The sequence below is a fragment of the Mustela erminea genome, chromosome 10 (genome assembly GCF_009829155.1).
Source record: "Mustela erminea isolate mMusErm1 chromosome 10, mMusErm1.Pri, whole genome shotgun sequence".
In the NCBI taxonomy this organism is placed as follows: domain Eukaryota; kingdom Metazoa; phylum Chordata; class Mammalia; order Carnivora; family Mustelidae; genus Mustela; species Mustela erminea.
The window spans coordinates 27,547,343-27,561,962 of NC_045623.1; the positions used below are offsets into that span (position 1 = coordinate 27,547,343).

Here is a 14,620-nt window from a genome sequence, read left to right on the forward strand (position 1 = left end):
AGAGGAAGTGTCATTTTTAGCATAAACATGGGAAAGAAATGGATGCAGGGCACTGCAGCCTACTGTTCCTCTGGAAGGAGACCCACAGGGGGGTGTATTCAGCATCTAAAATGCCATCTGAGGCTATCAGCACGGTTTAAATATTTCATCAGCCAAGGAGAATATGAACATGAGCCGAGCTGGTCTGACATCGTTTCTGGAGATGTGTGAGAAGCACCAGGGGAGCTCTGGGTTGTTGGCAGCTCAACAACTAGCAATTTGTGTAGGGTGAAAGCAAGAGAAAAAAGACAAGGGAGAGGGAATGCTGCCATGTGAATCCAGCCATCGTGAAATACGAAAATCTGGATTTTGAGGACGTCGCACAGTTATGAAATAGTAGGGAGAACTCACTTGTGGAGGTGGCCTCACTTGTCATAACTTTGCTGAGGGACCTTCCAGGTAGCCAGGTTTCCTTTTCACACTTACTTTGTTTCAGATGTCTTGGCAGTAAGGAGACTCAAGCTGCAGTCTTGGTCTACTGTTTCCAAAGGTGACTTGCCCCAACAGACTTTGATGTCTGAAAGGCGCAAATTCAAATCCTGCCTCTGCCACTAGCCAAGAACAATGGGATTTTAGGCAAGCTGCAGTCTCTCTGAGCTCCCTTTTTTTAACACCAAACAGGATTATGACCAAGGTGCACTAAAGTGCCCACAGCACAATGAATACTCCATACATGCCAATAAATAAAACTTGTTTCATGTCACATAATAATAAGAGATAACATTTGAAATCGTCAATATTTTGTTCCTTATTATAAATTTTAAAAAATATCTTAGCGAACAGAATATCCTTCCTTCGTTTTATATTCTTTTTCACAGTTGCCTTTTGGATAAACGTTCGTTGGAAGAGAAGAGTAACAGCTGGTTGGAGAAATTCTCCCAGATCCTCATGCTCCTGCCTCTCATAGTTTTTTGCACCTCTAGGAATAAGAGCCTAGGACAAAGGACACAGAAAATACTGACAAAGGCAGGAATTATCTTTCAAATCATCAGAGACTGAATTTCAGATTTGCATACCTGCTAAAGCAAAGAATTTAAAGGCTCAGATGGAGTCTGCAATAGGTCTTCTCTCTTCCTTCGGGTAGAAGCTGTAATTTGGGATGTCTCGTACATTTGGTTTGAAGGCCATTTTCAAATCACAGATTGAGATATTTCTTCCTTTTTAACAGCTTTGTTGAGATAAAATACATATACCATGCAATTTACTAAATTTATTAAAGCATAAAATATCAGTATATTCTCAGATATGTGCACCCATCACCCCAATTTTAAAACATTTTCATCACCTTGAAAAGAAACCGAATACCCTTCAGCTCTCATTTCTCATCCTCCCTGCCCAAAGCCCTAAGCAATCACTAATTTAATTTTTGTCTCTATAGAGATCCCTGTTCTGTACTTTCACATGAATGGAATCACACAATACTGTAGTCTTCTGTGATTGCCTTCTTTCACTTAGCATAATGTTTTCAAGGTTCATCCATGTTGTAGTACGTATCAGTACTTCATTCCTTTTTATAGTCAATTAATATTGTATTATCCCTTATCAGACAGTTGGATTGTTTCCCCCTTTTCTCTATTGTGAATCATACCCATATAAACACTCATGTATAACTTTTTATGTTGACATGTTACACTTCTCTTACATGTTTCACTTCTCTTGGGTATAGACCTAGTAGTGGGATTTTTCAGTCATAGGGTAAATGTAGGTTTAATCATTTAGGGAACTGTCAGATTGTTTTCCAAAGGAGCTGCACAATTTACATTCCTACAAGCCATGTATGGGGGTTGTATAGAGACAGCTGTAATCAAATTCCAATTGCTAGCAAGTTCTTTCTTATACTGAGCAAGATTTGCCTCCCAGATTCTCCCCATTGACCCGAGTCTTGTTCTATAGAACAACACCCAGTAGAAATGCAGGTTCCTCCCTATTCTAAAATTCAGGCCTTCTACTAAAATTGCATCCCATGCCGCTTCTCTAAGGTTTTTCATCCTCTGATGAACACACCCTTGAAGGTACTTAGATATCCTTCATCCTTGCTTTATATCCCTCTCTCTTACTTTTCTTGCTAGCATGCAAGCTCCTTCAGGGAAGAGAATTTATCTACACCGTTTAATGCTTCACCATTTTGTCTCCAGCACCAAAAAAAAGAGTTGGCATATAAAGTCCAAGAGGTATTTGCTGAATAAATATATGTTGAATGATTGAGTCTCAGTTGCCTCCCCAGGGATGTACTGTAATGTTGTGATATCTTCTATCCAGAGTTGCATAATATACTCCAGGGGAGTTATTGACTAGTGTTGAGTACAATGAGATCATTTCCCCCTCTGTAGAAGCTTAGAAAACTAATTTCATAACCTAATGCCTCTGTATATACAACACTACAAACTTAGAGTGAGACATTCCTTGTTTTGAAGGGCTGTAATGAAGTCATTGCAAGAGAATGTTATAAATATAAATGCAGACTGATAATAACCAGACTGATGCACAAACCTTCTTCGTTTCTGTCACCAGTTCTATACGTTCTTTTCCAAGTATTGTGTGATGACTGAAGAGAAAGTAAATGCCTATCTGGTGTGAATAATTTTAGGATATTCTAATGATGCCGAGATATCTAGCTGAACAAACAGGAGTGGGGACAATACATATCTTTATTTCTTGTCTCTGAAAATGGGCACTGCGAAGAAGGATTATATGGGGAAGAGAAAATCTCAGTATTTTATAATTCCATTCAAATTTTACCTCTACCGATGTAACAGTGGGTGACTGTTCTAATGTTTTTGAAATGCCTTCTGAATTGTAATCCTTTATTGTTGAATTAGTTTCTCTTTAAACTTCAATGAAGAATGGGAATGCATTGTAATACTAGGATCTGCAGAGACAACATAGGGTGTAGACGTCCTGATTAGACGGGAAGAGGAAGTGAAAAAGAATCTTGCTGGAAACTGAGGAATGGCAGGAAGGAAAGCTGCAGATGTAGAGGGATATGTATGCATGTAGATCTGTATATGATCTCTCCCTCCACCTACCCTTTTCCCACCACCCTTATCATGGGGTCATAGCCCAAGGGAAGGTGGTAATAAAAAACTTAAAATTCCAGGGGAAGTCAGGAACACTGAGAACAGTGTTCCAGGCCCCAGATCTCTAGGACATCCCCAGGGTTTGGGAGCAAGCCTAGTTCCCATGGTGCCAGAGCACTGGCACACAGGCCGTCCTGGGAGGAGGCCAGATGGATGAACCAGAGGCCAACATGAGACCATTCAAAGCAGAGGAGGCAGATACCTTATTAGCCAGCAGCTCAAAGTACGCAGGGTAGGGGACAGTCTTCGTCAAGAAGACTGAGATGAATTACAGAACATAAAGACACTACTTTTTCCTGTGCGAGACTTAAGTAAATTTATGAGCCCACTACTAAACCTATAAGGTATGGTGGATGGGGAAAACCACATCAGAAGAGATGCAAGAAACTAGCCGTCACTTTGGCTGTCACCAATTTCTAGGAGACTTGAGTCCTGGGAGTTCTCTTAACTTCCCTGTGTCCTCTCCCTACACACTAATGTTTTGTCCAGTATCTCAGTGCTTAAATCTTTCTCCCCAGGTCAGTCTTAGCACAAGAGATCAGATCAATGCCTAGAACTACATAGATCTTAAATGTCAACTGGGTGGGAGGGAAGGAACCATTCCCAGACAAAGGGAGTGCAGATTTACCCCTGGTAGCTGTGCATAGGCAGATAGAGAAATGCAGGCAATGGGTTAACTTCAGGAACCTCTTCTGGTTGCTTCTTCAGGAACCCATCTGACTTCTCACCATCACTTCCTCTCCAATGGTGATCCCAAGATTGCTCCTCAGTGCCCACTGAAGGCACCCCTGTGGTTTGGTATGGAGCTGGTAGTTATAATTTTGGATGAGAGAATATTGAGCTTTCTGGATAAATGGTTTTCATCATTTTCTCCAGTATTTACAGGACTGTGCTTGCTGGTGCTGAATAAACAGACACAGGAGCGAGTGCCTGAGAGAAGAGTACATATTGTAACTGTTTGTTTTGGAAAAGTAATTTCCTCTATCAGTTCATTTCCATCAATTTTATCAATTCACTTAAGCCGCCTAATCCAAATGATATGGCACATACTGAAGCAGAAATGGGAGTTACTTCAAATCTCTCCTAGTCCTCCATATCCGTGCACTTAAAAAAAAAACCCAGGCCAGGCTGGCTGGAGACTGAACTCCATTTCCATAGCTCTTGTTTGGGATTCAAGAGTCTATTGTGTTACGGAGCTGTATGGAAAGGGGGAAAAAAAACCCATGTTCATCCCTTCAAGCTGTCTGTAGTCATTATGTGATGTGATGTCTTACCCAGGTTGTATAACAATATGTTGCACAGAGGTTGCTAACAGGAAAACAAGTGAAGATTCTGTATGCTGCTAGATTTCGTGAATATTCCCAGTACAAAAAAAAAAAAAAAGAATAGTAGAATCAGAAAATATATGATTCTGTTTCTTGACAGATTGATACCCAAAGCAGGTTTCACAGATACACTAATTTTAACAAATCCATCTTTGGAAATTTTTTATTTACAGAATTCACTGCTGCCTCCTTTTAATGTAATGAGATTTCATAATGAAGTCCAAATACAATCTGGTAGAGGAAGAGGGCATGTAACACTGATTCTAATAAGCTTGACTAAAATCAATAATGTTGTTAGTTTCCCCGAAACCAGCCTGCATTGGCTCCCAGAGCCTTGTTCTGCCTAGAGCACAATATTAGCGGTTTATACTATATCGGACAGTTTCTTCCATTGTGGGAAAAAGAAACCGAAAAAAATTAAGAAATGTTATTTAATGTGTCTTTAGGCTTCAAATGACCACAAATTCGCTTGCCTCTTTTCATCGGTTCCCAGTTTCTGTGGAAGTAACTGGGCGGCGTCCCGTTTCCGCTCGTCTCGCGACGCCTGGTTCTTCAGCGCCATCTTGCCATTTCCTCTCCGGCTTTCAAGGCCTCACCCGAGTCCAGGACCGCGCACTGGCGTGTGGTGAGGAGGGCACGGAGGGAGCCCTGTGTCCGGAAGTCCCTGTCCGCGCCTCGGAGTTCAGCGGTAGAGACGGTCATTCACACTTAAGCATTGTCTGGTTAAAATGCAGACGCCCGCGGCAGAGTTAGTGGGGCTCCAAATGGAACAGGTAAGTTTGACTGTGGCGTGCAGAGACGTCTGGAGGTCCACATAGGCCCCACAAGAGAGGCTTGGCGGAGCGTGCCGAACGCCCAGGGAGGGTGCGCGGCCCTGAGGGCCAGCTTAGCCCGGGCAGGAGAAGTGGGCAGAGGGAGAAGGATGGGGAGTGGGAGTGAGGTGACTGATCTAGATAACGATACTGAACACCTTATCTGTCAAGAAACTTCCCACGGCTTTGCATCTGTTACCGCGCTAAAACCTCATAAAATCCTACGGGGTGGATACTATTAGGATTCTTTCCCCCCACCCCCCGGTTAGGATTAACTTTATGAGCAATTTTCCAGACCCTCTCTCTGGCTTTTCTCTGTGTAAACTTTTGCCTAGAAAGCTCATCCTCCTGGTGTGAATTGTCAGCTCCTGCTGTTGACTTCCAAAAAGAAACAACCAGTCAGAGAACTCTTGCTTGTCTGCTGAGCCCATCCTTCTGATACGGTTAGTGAAATGAGGTTTGAATAGAAACCATATGACACAAGTCATAAAAGGGGCTGTGGGGCTTGGCGGACTCTGTATTGGGATGATGGGCCCATATATCGGCTGATTCTTTGCTTGGACTGATCCCTCAAACTCTGCATCTTAATTAGAACTGCCTAAATGAAAACATCCTCCTTTGCCCCCCCACCCCTCCCCAAGGCTGACTCTCTGAATCACTGTTTTGGTGCATAGAGTTCACAGCCCTAAGCAATTGTCCCAGTTTTCCAGGTCCTAGTTATGCCTCGGAGACATATTAAGTTCTAACCTCGCCAGGTGGCATGACTGCAGATACCTGAGAAGACTCATGTTCATAAAATTCGAGGAGGGCTTCTCCATCAGAGTTATGATTCTGCTCCCCTGAGACCAGTTTGCCTGCCAAGGGCTTGCTCACACCCTATTCTTATCTGTGTTTTGGACTCCCAGAAAGCTTATATATATGATGCATATGAAACGGCCTAATATTGTTAGCTAACCTGTTCTATGGACTTGGCTATGTCTCTCGAAAATATACTGCAAACTACTTGACAAAGGGGACTGCATCTTGCATATTTTGAAGTAGTTAGAACGGAGTACTAGTGGGGGGTACTCAAAAATGGCTTTTGGTTAATGGGCTGATTAGTGACAGGGAGTGGAGCTAGGATCCTAAACACAGCAGAATGAGCTCACCAATTCTGATGATCCTCGTATATGTTGATTGATAATGGCACAAAGTAAACACATAAGAGAAGATATCTGGGTCCTGGACATTTCTCACAGTTGATCTGGCTCAAATTCAATTAAACTTAACGCAGGGAAATGCTAGAAAGAGAGCAAAGCCAAATAGCCCAAGGGAACTTCATTTTAATTTTGTTTTTATTTATTTTTTTTTAAAAGATTTTATGTTATTTGACAGACAGAGATCACGAGTAGACAGAGAGGCAGGCAGAGAGAGAGAGGAGGAAGCAGACTCCCTGCTGAGCAGAGAGCCCAATGCGGGGCTCGATCCCAGGACTCTGGAATCATGACCGAAGCTGAAGGCAGAGGCGTCCCTTAATTTTGTTTTTAATCCTAAAATCAAATCAACTGTTGCTGATTGAATGCCTACTATGTACGAAGAAGTATGCACAAAGAAATAGATGTCTGAGAGGCCTGTCTTCTCTAAGCCCCAAACCTTTCAGGACAGAGCACTGGATTTAGAACACTGAGCACCATGTTCTGTTTCTGCCTCAAGATTCTGGAACAAATTATTTAAACTCTCTGAGCCTAAGGTTTTGTTTTTTTTTGTTTTTGTGCTATACTTGTACTTAAGAGGCGGGAGCAAAAAGAGCTATTTTGCTTCCTTGTGTAGTTTGAGAATTAAGCCATCATTGGAGCTCAAAGTGAAACACTTCAATTTGAGGCACCAAATTTTACTATTTTTAAGAAACTGTGCTAGACCCTGTGTTGTTTGACAATGCAAACTGTGACTCCTGGGGCTGTGGCAGCTATCATATGACCATGAAGACACAAGGTAAGGACAATTCCTCTGTGCTATGAGAACAGCAGAGCAGAAAGACTGTGACAAAGGCTTACTCCTTAAAGACCTCATTCTGCCCTGGAGCCACTCTACACTGAAGCTTCTTGTGGTGTGAGATATTTTCCTTGCTGTTTCAGGTATTTTGATTTGCCCAACCCCTGCCTTAACATGAGCTTAGAGAGCAGAAAGGAAAGAAAAAAATTCCTGCCTAGCGTATTAATCCTCTTATTTACTTAAAAATATATATATATATATACATATATATATATATACACACATATACATACTCAAATGCATATATAGAATTTTTAAAATAAGTTGTCATAATGATTGGCTATTTCTCAGAAGGTTGGTTTGAAGATTGGTGAGATACCCATGCCAAAACCCACTATTGAAGTATTAATAATTTCCTTTATTATCGTCGTTCTCACCACCAGACTTCCTTCCTCTGCTCTCCTCCCCATAACACTCCTTGCCTCAGATCTGCCCGTTGTCAGCACCTCGGTGTCAGGAAGGAAACACAACACTGCTTCTCTGCAGAACTGAGCCAGCAGGATAGAGAGAGCTAAGTGCTGTCAGTTATATGGGCTAGTGAAGAGGGTTCGCTGCTTCCTTCACAATTTTGGAACCCTGTAGCTATTCACCCTGTTTATGTAACAGATGCTAAAAAGAAAAGAGATGTCAGCTTTGAAAGCAGAAACCCGTACTAACCAACTTCGAAGTGAGAACTCTAATGAAAGCCAAAAATAACAAAGTTCTCTCCTCCGTGACAAGAAAGGGGTATTAAAAATTCAGGCAACCTGAAATAATCCATTCAAAATTGCATAAATCTTCACCATATTCCAGAATATAACTTTTTCTGCACTCATCTGAGTGTGGTAGTGATGGAAAGCAAAATGGACACTCTCTATAAACCAGTGATAGAGAAATATGAGTAGCAAAATTCAAAACTGATTGATAGACCAGTGTAACAGTCTATATTTTCAGTGAAAGCCATAAAAGGTATAATTTTAGAGTAAAATGTGCTATTTCAGTGAGGCACAGGGTACATTCATGTTTTTTATTACCGCACATATTCATAAGGTCTAAGTCCCAACCCACCCCCCCAAAATGAGACTCACAATGATCCAGAGTTAAACACATGAGTATCTACAGACACATGGGGATATAAAAATATATCAATTTTATTTAGAATGTCCTACAGAACTTCTTTAAAGAATATACTTAGAACTTACATTTAGATAAGGGATGGTTAAGTGACGGTTACGTCACTCAACAATAATGTTTTTAGATTGCTAATATATAAAAACGTTGCAAGGAACTCTTTCTTGTCAGTGACTTAGGGGTATCTGCCATTGGCTTTTACAGATAAGTTCATGAGGAACAGTTAAGATACATGAAGTTCCATTGCTTCTCCCTTTTGCACCTCTGGTCCAAGTTAATGAAAAGGGCCAAAGTTCTTTAGTTAAAGTTTGAGAATAATGTTTGGGTAGTATGTGTGAAATATTTGTCACTTCCCCAGGAATTAAGCTTCAGTCACAGCAGGCTGCCAAATTAACGTTAATATTTAAATACATACTAAGATGATTCCACAAATAATATCTAACTACATAAGGAGATTTGCTACTTAGAATTTTTGGAGTACATCTATGAAATCAAGGTTTGTTGAACTTTGTGTCTTCTGGGAAAAAAGTTCCCATGGGGGCGGCAGAGCTACCGTTCTTAAAAGCACCACTTCTACCCATTCAAAGATTTCAAGTATGTATGATTGGCACTGTTGTGTTTTGGAATCCTGCTTCAATGAGCAGAAGTGTTAGTGTTAGGAAAGTCAGAAAAGTTCCTTTCATTCAGAAGTGTGAAAACATGTGGATTTGTTTTAATAGACCCATTCTGGACGCTGAGAGAGGGCTTTGAACTGGATATTGATATTTCCATTGAAGCTAAAGGGATTGGAACTGTTCACTGGAATAAATAGAAGATATTATGTCATGATAACAACAACAAAAATAAGAACTAGTGCTTCTCATTACGTGACTTGGAAGTATGGTTATTCATCTTACGGGAAAGACCATCATGCGCAGCTGGAGTGCACTGGTTACTGGTGCCCTCTGCTGGAAAGAATAAGCATTTCAAATACCACCCAGGCTATGGCTGAACTAGTTCTCCCTTGTTGTAAGCAATATGGATGGATCCATATTTCTTCCATTTCACATGCTGTTGTTGTAGAACACATAATGCCTAACATCACCCCAAGGAAGAAAAATATCTTTCCAAACCAAAGACAGGATGCAGAGGTTCATCCCTACTATGTGCTCGCGTTAGGAATAATGGCTAGCTATTAGCTTAACCTCTGATACATTCCTTCTCTGATCCTTCTGCCTTCTTTTAAACAAACTATATCATTAAATTCCTTATCCTTAAATTTGTCCCATGGTTACATTCCCTCCTACTTTTCTTTATCTGTCTTGGCATATTACCTAAAACAGTTCTTTAAAAATCATCTATTTTATATACTTCTTAGTTGTAAAATGCATCAATATTGTGTCATTTCAAACGTAGACGGTAGCTATGACATTGCTCACCTCAAAAGGCTCCAGTTTATCATAAATGATCAGTAACAGGGAGTGCGAAATCAAAGTTAGAGAAACATGAAAGACCTCCTCCTGGTGTTGAATCCTTTAAAGCCAGTTCGGACCAGCAGTCCAGCAGTAGGAAACCCAGCGGTGGAGGTGTGCCAGGGCTCGTGTGAACAGTTCACCGTTATTCACATCCCCGGAGTTGGATTGTTGAATGGAAGGTTCAAATGTGCCTCCTCAACTCAAAGCAAAACTAACCTGAAAACATAAATTGGCCCATTTGGGCTTCAAACTTGACCCAAATGTACAAAAGGGGGTTCGCAAACTTCAGGGAACCTGATTCAACCTTTTAGTTTGTTAAGAAACCCAGAAGAGATGGTCTTTATAGTTATCAAAGGTCTGCACATTACCTCATCAATGGAAGTGCACTGTTAATAGAAGCCGTCCCCCCACATGTCAGGGGCACCAACCCACTGTGCCTCAGAAGTCCCCAGATGTTCTCGGATGGTGCCAACCTTTTCGTTAGGCAACGTTTTCATTCTCTCTGGTTAAAATGCGATGAACAGAGTATCGGTTACTTCAGTGAAATAAATAGCGAATGCTGGAAATGAAGAAATCCTGATGATTGTACATAGAAACTGCACATATCAGGATATCATGTCATCGCCCAATTTATAACAGTAATTTTTTAAAAACATAGAGCAAGGACACTAAAATATGTTACATTTGCATCGCACTTTTCTTGGCTCTATTTCAAAATGTTTGAAAAATGGCCTACGGTCCTGCCATATCGGCTAAATGGTCTCGTAAATGTCAGCACCTTCAATGCCATTTGGCTTCTAAAATAGCTAACGTGCCTGAGGCTTCTCAAACATCACTTACATTTTTCCTGGGGGTTTGTTTTCCTCTATTCAGGGACAGAATTTTTTAAATGTGTAATGCGTAGGCAATCCTAATACCATTGTTCTATTTCTCATAGTTGGCTCCATTCTTGCTTTTTGTCATATCTGATATTGCTTTAATATGCAGAAATCAGACAAAAATGTCAAAAGAAGAAAGCATCAGCAGAGGCTGAGTATAAATTGAAATATTTCATGTCTATAGTAAAAGAAAACTTTAATTTTAAAAATGCCAGAAATGGTTCAGTCAGTGTGAAAATGAAGATGTCATGACTAAATAGGAATTTTCGGTCCCTTAGCTGTCAATAATTAATAGATTATTTACACTGGCACACTCACATTTCCCAGCTTCAAGATTCCATTTACACTTTGATCCTTTGCTCAGCAGCAAATTTAACATCATTGTGACCTTCTTCTGCCCAACACCATCCGCCCATCAGACAGGGAGAGAGCATCATCTGATATGTGCATTTATTAAGGCAGCAAGCTCCAAATATTGGAAAAATGACACATGCCAGTGTTTCCTATAATAAACTGGAAGAGAAACAGATTGTTCTTAAGGAAAAATCAATTAGCAAACCCTCTCTACGATGCTTTTCTTAGGAGCCGAGATGTTTGCGTCCTATGGTGCAAGTATTGCTCTTAAAAGATTGTTCCTGATTTAAATCTTGCAGAATTGATAGCAAGTGTGCAATATTATATAACGGTTCTAGTCATACAGATGAAATTCTAATGCTAAAGATTCATAGCGCCTTGCTTCTCATTGCAAACAATAGTTTAAAATAATTGAAGTATCATTAACATCACAATCCCAGAAAACCTTGAGTTGTATTTAAAAATTACACATATAATGAAGACTATATTTTAAAAAAGAAAATGAGAACTGAAAGAAATCATGCCCCCAAAAGGATTATGAAAGTACATGTATCATATTAATGGGGGGGGGGAGTCAGCATGAAACCACTGGATCTTAAAACTATTTAGTAATCAACATGATGATATTTGGTACAGATTCATAAGACTGTTAGTGTGGAAAATCATTTTGAAACTGATTCGTCCTTTGATGTTGACTCAGGTTTTGCATATTAAAAAATTTGAACCAGGCCAAAATGATGTGGAGCTCCAATATGCAGTAAAGATAGAAAGAGCTGTGAGAAATACACAGTGTAGCTGCTATGCAAACAAGATGTCAAGTATTATTTGTGGATTTCCTTACTAGAAAATGGTCATGTAGATAATGTGTCAACATTTGCATTAATGATAATGCTATTAATGATGAAACTGCAGGAGAAAGCTCTGGGTGCCACATTTCAGCTCAGGATGTGTATGCGTGCTGGGGGAGGTGTACCATACCTCTAAAAACAAAAGCATCAATATTATAAATATGTCACAATTACGGTATTCATTGTGAGTAAGCAAACACCGTCCTTCCTGCCAGTGGCCTCTTTATAGGTCGTATTTATTCTGACTCACAAAGAGAACAAAGTTGTTTTTTTTTTTTTAATTTTATTTTTTTATTATTATTAAGGTTCTGCGGGGTTGAAATGACACCTATACTGCTTTTGTGTCAATTTGGAAATTCTAAGCTCCTTTCAACTGCTCACCATTAAGACCAGTCAGCAGGCTAACGCTGCTTTTGCTTCTCTTGAAAGGCTCTACAGAGACAGCTTTTTCTTAGTGCTGGATTTATTGTTACTCTTTCAGTCTTTAGCATCTAACCAATAGTTAAGATAATAATAATAGCTAGAATGTATGGAGGGCTTTTATTTTGATGGAAGTATTTTCATATCTGTTATTATTAAATCATGAAAAGCTAGGTCTTGAAAGGAATTCAAGGAGTTCTCTGGCCTATTTCCTATCTAGAGGTTCACTCTCATTTGATATAATCCTGAAGAGTTGAAAATACATTTCAACTAAGAAATGAATGACTAGTCATAGACCGTCTCCAAGGCCCCATTTATTGCTATGATGTTTTTGAAATCTGTGATTCTTATGTAAACTTCCAAACAAGATACCTCCCAAAAAGATCTTTGAGAAGCCCATCTGGGTAATATAAGAGATTGCACAAACAGAAAGCAGAAAGTTTTTCCATTGATCTATCATCTATGCCTAGTCTAGAAATACATAAATGTGTTTAATCACTACATTAGTTACAAAGCCAAGTGTGGATGTTCGAATGTTCCAGACCAAAAAAGTATTTTCTTCCAACACAATAGAAACATGGGACTACCACCTGATCTCATTTACTTTTATCTCCAAAGCTGTGTACTTACTGGTCCTCTTTCTGGCCTGACTATGACCCACAGAGGTCAGAAGAGCACAGTAAATTTTGTTTAATCCAGGCTTTCCCCCGCCCTGCTGGGAGTACATATTTTTATTCATGTGGTAGGTACTCGATGTCCCAGCAGATTACATCGTTCACACACTACCAAAGCACAGTGATTTCCTTTGCAAAATTCCTTGGCAGGAAACACCACCAAATGCCAACCTAGTCCTAGAAATAACTGCATATTGGACTATATGAAATATTCTACACGATATACCTTAACTGTGCTTAAAGAAATGGTGATGTCAAGGATATCACAATGTATGAATGAAATTTGAAGCTTCGGATAACTTTCTACCGCAAGTTTCCCTCCATATGGCAATAATCTTGGTGGGGAAATTATCACTGTGTTTTTAAAAAGACATCAACTGCTATCTCTCTGGAAGATATTCTTTGCCTTGGAGGCAGAAAGATGAATGGCTAGTAATATTCTTTCTTATTAACCTGTTTCACAACACAAAATTATCTTTTTATCAGTGATCTATGTATTATACAGGATTCTACCCTCATGCAAGAAACCCTTAGTGTTTCGAGATGACTAGAGATAAAGAGAAGAAAAATATTGCATAAAGTTGATTTATTACCAGGCTACTCTACAATATTTAGACAACCAAAATAAACTTGAAAAGCATTCCATTTGTGACAAGGGCCAATAGAAGGTACGGAATTTCAACCAGAAGTGAATTTCCAGCTTGAGCTATGACCTCTGAAGAAATGAGATTTGTAAAGTAAATGCTAATAGAGCCTCCTCCGTGGCAGCTGGGACATGCTGCTATGAAAACACAGAATAACAAGCATCTTTCGGCTTCTTCAGTTTAGTTTTAATTACTGCAGGACAACCTTCTCCTGATTCTTTAGTCTTGCCTCTGTCAATACTCCACCCGGAACCTGGACTCTTTGAAGCTTATGTGTTCACAGTATAAGTTCACTCTTAGAAGCCTCTTTTTTGTGAGATTTTTAAAAATCTCTGTTTGCAGCTGGATGAATGCAATTCCCTTCTACCCTTCCCATTCACTTGTTTAAATTCTATCCAGAGAAATATATAGAGGTGTGTTTGGGACAATCTGGTCAAAATCGCAGTTGGCAAGATGACCGCCCTAAGGAGGCTCACATTCTTACCCAGAACAAACCAATGTTAAAGTTGATATATTTGTACCTCCAAGAAGTCTGCAGTCATTCTGCACTGTAAACACCCTTAGGCATGTAGTATTACTTTTATTAGTTAACTTCTTTCCCTGAAAAGTTCTTTTCCCCAAACCTTTCAGTTTTCCTCGATACTCTTTTCAACTGTCCTCCATAGATTTTTATTCTTTATATCCTCTATATCACTTGTTCTCAAAGTGTGGAATATAGAACATGGGGAGTCCCTCAGAGTTTTCTGGGGCATTTGCAAGGCATGAACTATCTCCATGATACTACTAAGATATTATTTGCTTTTTTCATTGTGTTGACAGTTTGCAGTAATGGTGTAAAAGCAGTGGGGGTAAGATTTCTGATGCCTTAGCAAAATCAAGGCAATAACATTCAGCAGTACAATGTAGGCATGTTATTCAGCTGCCATGGGGTCACAGTTTTTATTCTGCCGCCCA

General features: G+C 39.9%; 1 long non-coding RNA gene across 1 annotated transcript; it reads right to left on the reverse strand.

Moving 5' to 3' along the window:
* Window positions 1-778: 778 nt before the first annotated feature.
* Window positions 779-2,841, reverse strand: LOC116567924. The gene is made up of 3 exons (XR_004276431.1): window positions 2,779-2,841; window positions 1,056-1,207; window positions 779-972 (listed from the first exon to the last, which is right to left on the reverse strand). It is a non-coding gene; the product is annotated as an uncharacterized LOC116567924 (long non-coding RNA).
* Window positions 2,842-14,620: the final 11,779 nt, after the last annotated feature.